Here is a 12,657-nt window from a genome sequence, read left to right as displayed (position 1 = left end):
CAAGTAGACAGCTTGAGGAATAACATTTTTTTTCGGACCTAAAAAACAACACGGAAAATTGTATCCTATTGGTAAAGTGTGAAAGAAGAGATCTTTGCAGGTTGGAATGGAAGGAATTGGACTATGACAAAGATGTAGCTTTCAAATAGAGTGATGACCTAACTACACCATCAGGGATGGAGTGGGATAATGTTTTGCACTGCAGAATACGCCGTTTTGCTGGTACATTGAATTCATCAATTCCTATCAATTAAATAAAAGGTAGATTAAATGCAGTTCCTCTCCGAGACTCGTTGCGATCGGACGCACTTTTACCAAAACAGAGTGTTAAAAAAAAAAAGTGCAAAAGCAAGCCACATCATGGCTGCTTCGAGAAGCACCCTGCGGGTGGATTTCTCGAAGCTCCCCAAAAGGCCGTCCTTGATGGAGGCCACAACCCTCGCCATGACCAAGCTGGGTCTAAGCAGCTCTTCAATCGTTTCAATCCGGACGAAGCCGGCATCCCACTTCCTTCACATCCGAGTGAAGGACCAGAGCCTTGCTCTAAGAACCGTCGAGGAGAACGACGGCAAGCATTCTCTCGAATGCGACGGGAAGAAATTCCCGATCCCGATCGTAATGGTCGACAATTCCGTGGTCATCAAAATCCACGACCTGTCCGAGGACATCACGGACAGATGCATTACGGATTTCTTTGCTCGCTACGGAGAAGTCCGGTCAATCCGAGCCGGAGTATGGGTGAAGCCATACCCGTGTGCCGGAATCCCTGACGGATACCGCTACGTCACAGCGGTCTTGTCTAAGCCGGTGCCGTCATACGTCTCGATTGGAGGGGAAGAGACGCTGGTAACATACCGGGGACAGCAGCAAACGTGTCGAACATGCCGTCTTGCTGCACACCATGGGATGACCTGCACCCAAGGCAGGAAACTGGTGGCTCAGAAGACGAGCGTCAACGAGAGGCTGTCGTATGCCTCAGCGGTGCAGAATGGCACCGAAAACCCTGCTCCAGCAACAGTCCCCCGGGCGAGCACACAAACCGTCCGTGCACCGACCGACCCGGTGAGCACACCGACCGATCCGGCAAGCACAATGCTCATCCCATCGAGCACACCGATCATCCCGGCGCCCGCATCGACCGTCCCGGAGAGCGCACCGGCCGTCCGCGCACCGACAGTCCCGACGAGCACATCGACCGTCGCGGCGAGCACATCGACCGTCGCGGCGAGCGCACCGGCCGGTGCTTCGAGCCTGACAATAGGCGCACCAGCAACGATCATCCCGATGCAGGCCACTAGCGTTGCGGCTAGTACACGGACCGTCCCGGCAGTAGCATCCTTCATCCGGGCAAGTGCGTTGACCGTACCGGCAGCATCGACCAGCACCAAGATGGACAACGCCGGACTTCAGGTGGACGCCGATGCCTCATCGACGTTCAAAGCCCCTCGTGTCCCTTCACCTTCCGCTACACCTTCATCCCTTTCCTGGCAAACAGTGGCAGGTAAGAGAAAGACGGACGAACAGACGGACAGCGACGTGTCGTGCAAGTCTGGGGAGGAACCGATCAAGCGTAAGCCAGGTCGTCCTCCCAAAAAGACCAATGCCACGGCAGCGAAACCGACAGGGGTAATGGAAGTGGACGCACAGTAGTTTGGTGGAAATGGATGAGTTGATGACATCAGTGACGATCGCATCGATAAACATCAATGCGATATCCAATTCCACCAAACTAGATGCACTACGAACTTTCATACGCACTCTTGACACAGACATAATCTTCCTACAAGAAGTTTCTGTCAAAGACTTAGTGCTCCCTGGGTACAATGTTGTAACAAACATTGACCACACAAGGAGAGGTACAGCGATCGCCTTGCGGGTGAACCTAAAATTTTCTCACGTCGAGCGTAGCTTGGACTCACGACTAATCTGCGTCCGGCTTGAGAATTCTTCCACGCTATGCAACATTTACGCTCCTTCGGGAAGTCAAAACAGAGCTGAGCGGGAACTCTTTTTCAACCGCTCGTTGGCGTACTACCTGCGGAATGCACCGGGACCGGTCATCCTTGCAGGGGATTTCAACTGCGTGCTGAAGTCCAAGGACGCCACGGGTATGGGGAATACGAGTCTCACTTTGCAAAACTTTGTTGACAGTATGCAGTTGTGTGACAGCTGGGAGGCTCTCAAAGGAAACTTTGTAGAGTTCTCTCACATCACACGTGGTTCGGGCTCTCGCATCGATCGCTGCTACGTCTCTAAGGACATGAAGGATCAACTGCGTGCAACAGACATGCACGTATTGTCTTTCTCGGACCATAAGGCGCTCACGGTGCGCATCTGCCTTCCAAACATACCTCGCATGCGGCAAAATGGATATTGGCAACTTCGGCCACATATCTTGACAGCCGAAAACATGGAGGAGTTTAGATGTAAGTGGAACTATTGGACAAAACAGCGAAGGAGCTTTGGCTCCTGGATGGAATGGTGGATTCATTTCGCCAAACCAAAAATAAAATCGTTCTTCCGATGGAAAACGAATGAAAAATACTCCATGTTCCGCTTGCAGCATAACATTCTCTATGCGAAGTTAGAGTCCTCATACGGTCGGTATCTTTCCAATCCGATCGAGTTGGTCAATATCAACCGTATAAAAGGAGAAATGCTACTCCTTCAGAGGCGTTTCTCCGAGGACTTTACAAGGATTAACGAAACAAGGGTGTGTGGGGAAAACCTCTCCACCTTTCAGCTTGAGAAACGAAGGCGGGAGCGCACCGTGATCACCAGACTTACGTGTGACAACAACGTTGTTTTGGACTCTCCAAAACAACTGGCAGACTATATACATACGTACTACAGGGAGTTATACACCGACGAGACAACAAACGTTGACGATACTTTTGCCTGTCATCGTGTAATCCCCGAAGATTGCGAAATCAACAACGATTGCATGGATGAGATCACCTATGGTGATGTCCTTCATGCAATTGAAAAATCGAAACCTCGAAAGTCTCCTGGGCCGGATGGAATTCCGATTGAATTTTATCAGCGAACGTTTGGGATAATTTGGAGAGAAATCATATTGATTCTCAACGATGCTCTCAACGGTCGTTTCCCGGCGGCCTTTGTCGATGGGGTCATAGTGCTTGCGAGGAAAAGGGGAGATGGGTGCACACTATCTTCGTACCGTCCGATCTCTCTGCTTAACACTGACTACAAGCTGCTTTCCAGAATTCTGAAGCAGCGGCTCGAGAAGATTATTGCTAGGTGGCAAATCATTTCACCGTCGCAGAAGTGTAGCAATAAACCCTGCAATATCTTCCAAGCTGTGCTCTCTGTTAAGGAGAGAATATTCGAACTCAAACGGAAGAAGAAGTGTGCAAAACTCGTCTCTTTCGATCTCTCGCAGGCGTTTGACCGTGTTGACAGGGGCTTCCTGTTTGGAACGATGGATTCGTTAGGGTTTAATCCCGCACTAGTGCGGCTTTTGAGGAAAATTGGTGAGCAATCTTCGTCCCGTGTCATTGTAAATGGATCCCTATCACCTGCCTTTCCCATCCAACGTTCCGTGCGACAAGGAGATCCCTTGTCAATGCACCTGTTCATCCTCTACCTTCACCCCCTCATCAAGAGACTCGAAGATATATGCTGCGATCAGGACGACCTGATCAACGCGTATGCTGACGACGTCTCCGTGGTGAGTACTTCCCCTTCCACAATCGAGCGGGTGAGAGCAGCAATTGAGGCCTTTGGAGTCACTTCTGGAGCGAGGTTAAACGTCCTTAAAACCACGGCTCTGGACATCGGAATGGTGACAACCGAGAACAGAATCAACCTGCCATGGCTGCACACCGTAGAACGGCTCCGTTTACTTGGAATTCTGTTCTCTAACAGTATCCGGGAAACAGCGGGCCACAATTGGGATACTGTTATCAATCACTTTCGTCAGTTGGTATGGCTGCACAGGGTGAGAGATCTAAACCTGCTGCAAAAGGTAACGCTGCTCAACTCATTCTTGCTCCCTAAGCTATGGTTTGTTGCGTCAGTCTGTGGCCCTCGCGCAATGGACATAGCTAAGGTGACAAGTTTGATCGGGTCTCTCCTCTGGAACGGATCTGGGGGTATACGTGTCTCGCTCCAGCAGCTGGCCCTGCCACGAGACCGTGGTGGCTTAAACCTACACATCCCAGCCGTGATGACAGCAGCCCTACTCACAAACCGCTATGTTGCAGAACATCAGAGCCTCTCATTTGGAGCCCAACACATCTTGTGTGCGGGAAACCCCCCAGATATTACATTGATACCGTCTACGTATCCGTGCCTTCGCAGTGTTGTCCAGCAACTGGCGTACACTCCATGTACGGTAAAAACACAGCTATCCACCAAGGCCCTCCGCAGGTTGCAAGTGAACAGACTACCCCCAGCCAAGATTCAGTCCCATCCGAAGGCAACCTGGAAAAAGGTGTGGAACAACATCCACCGAAGCAAACTAACAGCGGAGCAAAGATCCAGCTTATATTTGCTTGCGAATGGCAAGATCCCGCACGGAGAACTGCTTATGCGTATGGGACGCACGCCTTCGGCTTCCTGCATGTTCTGTGTTGAGTGTGACACCCTGGAACACATGTTCACCTCCTGCACTCGCGTTATTGCCGCCTGGGACCTGCTGCAGCAGTGCATCAGGAATGAAGCTCCAGGGTGTCAGTCGTCCTTCGAGTGTCTCCGATTCCCAGTGCTTGGGAATATAAGCATTGCGCAGCGGAAGGTTGTCCTGCGTTTGTTTGCAAACTACATCATCCACATCATTGGAAACAATGATGCTGCGATCGATGTAAATGTCCTTAAGTGTGCACTGTATTTGTGATTATAGAGTATAAGAAAGTTTTGTTTGTACACCTTATCTATTTATAAAATAAATAGTTTATATTTTACAAAAAAAAAAAAATGCATCAATTCCTAGCATATTGCCCTCAACATTTATAGTATTAGTATTGAAATCAACATTAGTTACAGCTAATATATGGCAAGCACGAATGATCTCCTTGTTAAAAAGCTTGTTTGGCCGATGCCGTACTTACAGATATTTTGGATTTACTCCTATCTAATCGCACAGTTTACAAAGACGTCCATAGCCGTAGATCAACGTTTCAAATATCGTCACGGCTCCATTCCACTAGGGTTTAACGAAAACGATTAAATTTCCGAGGCAGATATGACATAGCATTCATCACACAGTTTGATCCAAATAAGTTTTTAAGTGAGATCCATAATCTAAATCGTTATCGGTAGTCCCACCGGGTGAACTCTGCTAGTCCGAGGCCGTGATAGTGTGATAAAGTTATTTTAAGGTTTAATTTTATAGACGAGCAGTGCCCTAAAATCAGAGCATTATTGAATCCCATTGTTTTTTGCCATTATTTTGAAATGTAGCACCATATGTTGCAATACCTATACCCGTGACTAACTTAACTTACGTTATTCGTAGAAACTATCGAACTCTCTTTTCCAATTTTTTCACTGACGACTTATCACTTGTACAAGACGTCATCAGAATGAGCCTTAAATTAAATTAATCACATTCTAAAACAGCCCGCAGAGTCCTCTTTTTTCTCGAACCTATAAAAGCATGAAGTGAACCGTTGCATGCGCATTTGGAAAGCTAAAACTATTGTAGTTTGGATATCCCCATCGTAGAAATACAGCAAGGTACGTAAAAATGATTAGTAGCTAAAAAATAACTTGTTAGAAAAAGAAAGCATATGCAAGTGGAAGTAAGAAGAAGGAAGAAGGAGCATTACCTTCCATTTGCTTGTTATTTCAGTTCTCTGTTTCACTCATCAAACTAAAGGGTTTCACTAGGGTAAATCAACGGTCAAGATATTTGATTCAAACATTCCTATTCCCTATACAATATCGTCACCTCATAATTACACGTACATTCACCACGTGTCGGTACCAAGTGGTCACTAATCTAACCTTCTAAAACCCATCGGGTTACAAGAGGTATGTTTAGATGTTTTTAAAATCTTATTTCATTTCGCGAACTCATTACAACACTCTGAGTATAAAGACCTGGTTTGAAAGAAGCTAGAACGTGCCTTATTCCTGGCACGAAGCCGAAAACTTTATCAGGAACAGCGATACCAATCTGGAGTCTTGAGACATTCGACCAACCGAGCTTTTCGAGTTGTGTCTCGGTTTCTGCTCAAATCCCTTTGAGCGTAGTTTTTTGCTTTCTTTCGGCAATGTAAATAGCGTTTGCGAGTTGCGAGTGAACCGGGTTGGAAGAAATTCTCTTCAAAGTTCTTCAATGCTCGAGGAAAGAAAGTCCTCGTGCTGCCCAAAGACCGGCTTTAAGTTTCCGATGGTGGTTAGTGTTAATTTTTATGCCTTCTCATGCTCGCGAAAACTTGGCTCAGCGTGGCACTGATCCTCGTCAGATTTGGCATTCGGAAAGGAAAGTGCTACCGAAGCTGGTTGACTCTTCCAGCTATGGTTACGTTACATGTACGGCAAAACTTTCCACACCCCGAGCGATCGGGTTTTTTCGGCCTCCACGGGGCCACATTAGCTTTCGCAAAGCTCGCCGGGAAAAAGTGGCAAGAGGTGTGAAAACTATCAACATTATCTCAATGGCGACGCTCGCAATGCTTCCCCTCAAATGGCTTAAGCTGTTTGGAAGCATGAACTTTGGCACTGAAACAATAAGTACATAACCTCGGCGAAACTTTTTCCCTCGCTGATCCGTTTCGCTCGTGCCCGGGATGGATAGATTACAAACTTTTATTATAACATTTATTTTTACGACCGTTACTACCCGTGGATTATTTTTTTGTTGCTGTTGTTCAATATCGTTTCAGCTTGTATGAGATGTTTCTTTACTTTCGCCGTGTAAATTGCAAAGAAATGTTCTGTACATTTTGTTTTGTTTTTGAAAACTATAAGAAAAAGTTATCAAATTCGCTCTGATTTCGCTCTTTCTTTGACGGATTTTGCTAAATTTTAGTTTTTTATTTTTTCTTGTATTTTATCAGTAAAAATTCAAAATTTTCTAATCTTTAGAGACTTTATTCCCATTGAAGTCGAACATGTTATAATTTTAAACACAACCCTCGTCCAAATGCACAAACACACACAAACACATCCACGCGTATGCTAACACTCAAAGTAGGACCCATCTATTCTCAGGATCAGTAAACTAGCTCATTTTCATCCTTTTTGGCGCGTTTCCAACGATTTGCCTACAAATGATACCAAGGCAGATTTCGAACCAACCCGAACCGTGGACATGACATAGAACGAGATGTGACGACAGTTTGGGGCTGCGCTTTGTATGAAAATGGCCGAAATGGGGTAGGAAAGGATCGCGTTAATACATAAAAAAGGAGCATAAAAAAAAGATCCGAAGCAGATTGCAAGAAGGTGATGATATCTTAAATGGCGGAAATTCTGTATTCGCAACCAAAGGACGGCAAAGAAGGAGCAAACTCGGACTGGCGGCTTTTCGGCGGCCTTAGATGGAAAGCGCACCCGGAACGGAAACCGAATCGGAAAACCGTACAACCACGCCACATTTCCATATAAAATAGTTCTGCCGAGTCTGTGCTGGATGGATATTTTATTATCAGCTAAACCAATCGGAGCCAATGTTGGATGAATGATAAAAATCTAATTTAAAACCACTGGAGAACTATATGAGATGAGAAAAAAAAACCACGATCGTTTGCTCAGACGACACTGCGGCAGGAAATGGATTGAAGTTTATTCTGAAGATGTTTTTCGACCCGTTACAAGATAGTTTTCCGTTTGGTCACGTTTTTTATACTGTGCAAACTGAGTTAAAAAGTAAATCGACTCAAAATACATTTCGGTGGAATATTTCATCTAATTTTTTCGTTCTAAATATTTGCAAATACACTTCGGAAAAGTTGTTCCGAGCAATCTCCTGTACAATTCTGGAAACAATCGACAACGGCTGTTGAACTATTTCAATCAAACTTTTAATCGAGTGATAATTGTTCTGCGCAGCATCCTTCGCAACCAACACCGAGCCGGTTTCAATTATCGGGTGGAAATATTTCAATAAGTATTTTTGCAATGTTTCCACTCGCTTAAATCATTTCCTAATTATCCTAATCGGGGAAAAGTGTGCGTTGGAAACGGAACCGGACTGTCGGAGCACGAAAGTTTAACAATTACGTCTAACAAACTTCCCCACAACATCATCATTATCAGCAACATCATCGGCATCGGTGGAAAACTTTGCTGATTATAATCTCTCCCGCACGCTGATAGATGATTTTGTTTTTTATTTTAATTTCCCCCGGTTTGGTTTAGTTTTTTTTTTCGGAAATTTCACCATTTGCCAATAGAAACAAACCCTCGTGCGTATTGTCCGTCTGGAATCGGACACATTCGGCTGGCTGCTCACCCTACCGATCGAACAATAACTGTTATTATAGATGTTGTCTAATTACTTCTTTACTTAATTGCCCGTGAAATTAGCTTTCAACTTTCCTCCCACATCCCCGAACTCCCCTACAGTAAGTGGAGCGCGTTTGTCCTTCGACCCTCATCGACGAAAATTCGAAAAGGAAATGAGTGGCAGCTCGGAAGGGCCTGCCGGGTTTCCCGCTTCCACCCGAGCGCCCTTCGGTTGCGTCGGAAATTGACCAGAAAACCGTTAGCGATGGGTGTGCGCGAATCATCCGCGAAGACATTCCGGCGAGAAAGAGTTTTCCCCCCGGCGAAACGAAAGCATAATGGGCAACATTCTAAAACAGACGAACTTTTCACCCGAGCGCGCACAAATGGAAGGTGATTTTGCTTGACTTTTTCGGGGCGTTTTCTATGCTAGCGACTTTTTTTTTGCGAACAAAAATTGAATTATTTACTTTCGAATCATTTCGATTGGAAATTGACGTCCAGAGTTCGTTTGGTTTCTTTTTCGTCAAATAGGAGAGGAAAGTGGCAAAGAATTTAATACAAACTTCAATTTTTTTTTCGCTCAAAGTTATCGGTTCAACTTTGGATTCCGACGATGCTTTTGAGGCGTTTGCAATTGGACAATTGGAATCAGAATCTTTTCCCTATTTGACTGATTGTTCTTTAATAGTTTGCAAAAATTGCATTGAGAAAGAAAAGTTGTTTTTACAAAAAATGTTTCAGTTTAACTATGAAAAAGAGAAAGATTGATGAATATTTTGTGTTAATATAAATTTTAACATTTCTGATAAAATGTGGGTTCAGAAGGACAGAACATTAAACTCAAATGAAAATGTCAAGCTCGAATTCGATACTAACGGAAACATTCATAAAATACAAACACTGAGCAATGGAATATGCTTGATATTTCAAAGGCTTCTGTAAATATTTTCGCCGTTTCCAAGCACCGGACTGTCCTGTGTCCGGTCATCAAACATCCTGTCACCCAGGAAAACAACGGCAGCTTGCCCCAATCACCCATTCGATGCCCATGGTGCCGAACCAGTCCCGAGGCTCATCGCGATTGAAAATTCAAGTAACGTTTTCGAACGAAGGTCCAATCCGGCGGGCAATAAAGAAAAGCAAAAGGAAAAGTGAAAGGATATTTCTCCCACCCCGCACCAGCCAAAGCAAAAACGAACCGGGAAGATTCGGTGCGGGCCATTTTCATTAAATTTCCGTTCACACAAAGTCCCACCGCAATTACTTCCACCCGATTGGAGTTCGTGCTCGATATTTGCGGCTGGCATCGTCCACCACTGGCAGTGGGGGTTGAGGACGCACGAGGGAGGGGTGAAGGTTTACTCCTAGGGGATAACCTCCTTCAGATCGAATCACATCCCTCCGTTGTCTTGTCGTCATCGAAGTTGTCAGCAACCTACCCCTCGGTGAATAATATTTGCATCGACGATAAACTGGCGCAAGGAAAACTGCGAGCCCCTTCCGATTCCAATGCCCATTTCCGCGCCCGTTCCAGCCGGTTTTCCACCCCTCCTCGAGGGCGCAATAAAAAAAAATATTCACCGAACGAAATCGAAGAAATTCTCCGACCCACCGCCGGGAAGTGGGAAAACCCCGTGAAAAGGAATTGTTAACACTTTGTTGACGGGCGTTTTTTCCCCAAAACTAGCTGCTGTCACCGGGGCCAGCCGCTCCGGTAACGAACGACCGATCGAAACGGATACGACGAAACGAACCAAAAACCCGTATGCTCGACTATGCAATGGTATGCGTGCAACGTACATGTCCGTCTTTCCGTCCTCAACGTTGAGTCAAAAACAGACGAAGATCTTCGTCTCCCGTCAACAAGGTGTTAATAATCATAGAAATGAAAGACATTCCGTATTCCGTTGACAATTTGCTTCCGAACCGAAGGGGAAAGGGGGCCCATTCTTCATCTCGTTGAGGAACCATATTTTTTCGCTCCGCTCTCCACAATACAACGCTAATGATTTCCACATTGTGTTGCGGCCGGAAAACCCGTCTGCCGCCGTCTGTTTGCGGTCGGTTGATCATCTGATTTTATTTACATTTTCTTGTTCTTTTTTTCGATCGCCGGGTGGAAACTGCATCGAAGGAAACATAATAGTGTTACGTGGGGGAAAGGAAGGGCAACCGGATTCCGGTTTCAGGTCAGTTGCGAAGCGGGTCAGGATAATCAATTTATGTTTCAAGTAGAATCTAAGGCTAGAGCATTAATGGAAAGATTGACATTCGATTAAGTTAAAAAAAGGATGATGAAAATGTACGAAATCAGTTCAAAAAGTTTTCCAAATTTTTAATAGCAGAAATCCTTTTAATAGCAGAAAAAAAGAAGAAAGTGATAAAAATATGTCTATCAGAATATAATCCTGTAAACAATATTTTTCTAATTTTTTAAGTCATCCCTAATGAACTATCATTCTGAGTTTAAGATTTATTGGAATGAACCTCAAATGACAATCGCGATTCACGATCATTTTTCGGGAAGGATTTCACTGGAAGTGTTCACTCTTCCGTTCATGTCCTTTTTTATTTGATTCATTTTCTCATTTTCTCCCACCTTTCATCATCCAAGCTCACTTTCTCATGCCTTCACACACACAAACAGAGCCTGCTCGCAAATGAGAGTGGAAACGTCTGGTGGAAAATTCTCATCCCCTTGCACTACGGCGGTTTCCCTGGCAACCGGCACCGTCCGCTGGGATTTTCCCAAGCGCGTGCAGAGGCGACGTTCGGTATCCTTTTTGAAGGACGTGTTTTTGTTTTGACTCTTCATCCGCATGCTGGCAGCGGTTCGGTACGAAGGCGCTTGCGCCGATTCTTTCGTGCTTTTTCACTCACTGCTACGACACTCATTCTCGCGAAGCGATGGCCCATTGGCTTTCATACGAAAACCGTTCCTCCCAAGTGTCGTGATAACAAAGATGAAGTGGATTTATTCCACACATTCGATCCGAGCACGCAGATTCCGAAACCGAAACCGATTCAAATGTTCTTCACCGTTTCTCCTCGGAGTTTGTCACTGGGCGGAAGAAAAGTCTATCGGACCGTTGGGGTGGAGGAAGCCGTTGAAGGATTCGTTCCAGTACGGTTTTGGACACGCAATGCATAAATCACTCATCATCGTCTAGTTTTCCGGCAGCGGCAAGATTTATTGGCACCGAAATAAAACGGAAGTCGGTGTTCGGGCGGTCGATAGCAAATTCGAGAAAAGTGTTATACTTTTAGAACAGTTTAAACAGTTAGATACGATAATTTTGAATAAATTGTTAACAGGGTTTGAACTTACTTATCACTTTTTAATTGTTGTCAATCGTTCCAATTCAAACGGACTCTTAAGACGCGTAATCGGGTGTCATTAAGGACACAAACAAAGCACACAGACACTACACAAAAAAGGTCATTAGGATCCATTGACCTCGTTTTGAAGGGGCGAAAAGCGTCATCCTTCACACAGCCCACTGGCACCATTCAGCTTTCAACACTCGTTAAAGTTATAAAGGGGTTTTTTTTTGTGTGTCCTGTCGGTGTCGTTCGCCACAAAGAGCATCCTCGATGGACAACAGCGTGCATGTGATGAAAACACAAACCCACCCGTGCCGAGGGGGTTCATTTTCCGGAGGGTGAATAGCGAAACCCTCCCCTAAATGAAAAGAAATCTCTCTCGTTTCTCTCTGTTTGTTCACTCTTTTTATCAGCTCCTCGCGTGCACAGATTCTCCGGCAAGGATGTTGTTTGATAATAATCGGCAACCCAGCGATGCACCGAAGTGGTTTCGAAGCATTATCCGGCGAAGGAGATAGAGCGCGGGCAAGCAATATTCTCTCGGGCAAGGATAACGCACGCGAGAGTGAGTGATCTTCTCGCAGCTCCCGAGCACCGACGTTGGCCGGATCAAGGAAACCGCTGCGGTTCAGTTTCAGAGTATCCTTCGCCGGGGATGGACCTTACGCGCGCGCGTCCTTTCTTCTCTATCTCTATCTCGCACTATCACCACCGCCATCATCATCGCAGCCGCTGAGTCGCGATTCCGGAGCCAACCTTTCGTCCGGAGGCTCGCCAGGCGTGTAAGTTTTCCAACCGAATGGGGCGTGGAAAAGGCTATTTTTAACGAAAAAGATCTACGTAATCGCCAGAGGGTAAAAGTCGAACATGAAACTGGACTCAATTCATCGATAACAAAAAGAAACTAACATT

Source organism: Anopheles ziemanni, chromosome 3 (assembly GCF_943734765.1).
Source record: "Anopheles ziemanni chromosome 3, idAnoZiCoDA_A2_x.2, whole genome shotgun sequence".
In the NCBI taxonomy this organism is placed as follows: Eukaryota; Metazoa; Arthropoda; class Insecta; order Diptera; family Culicidae; genus Anopheles; species Anopheles ziemanni.
The sequence above is the reverse complement of the archived record's forward strand: the minus strand, read 5'-3'. Positions refer to the sequence as shown.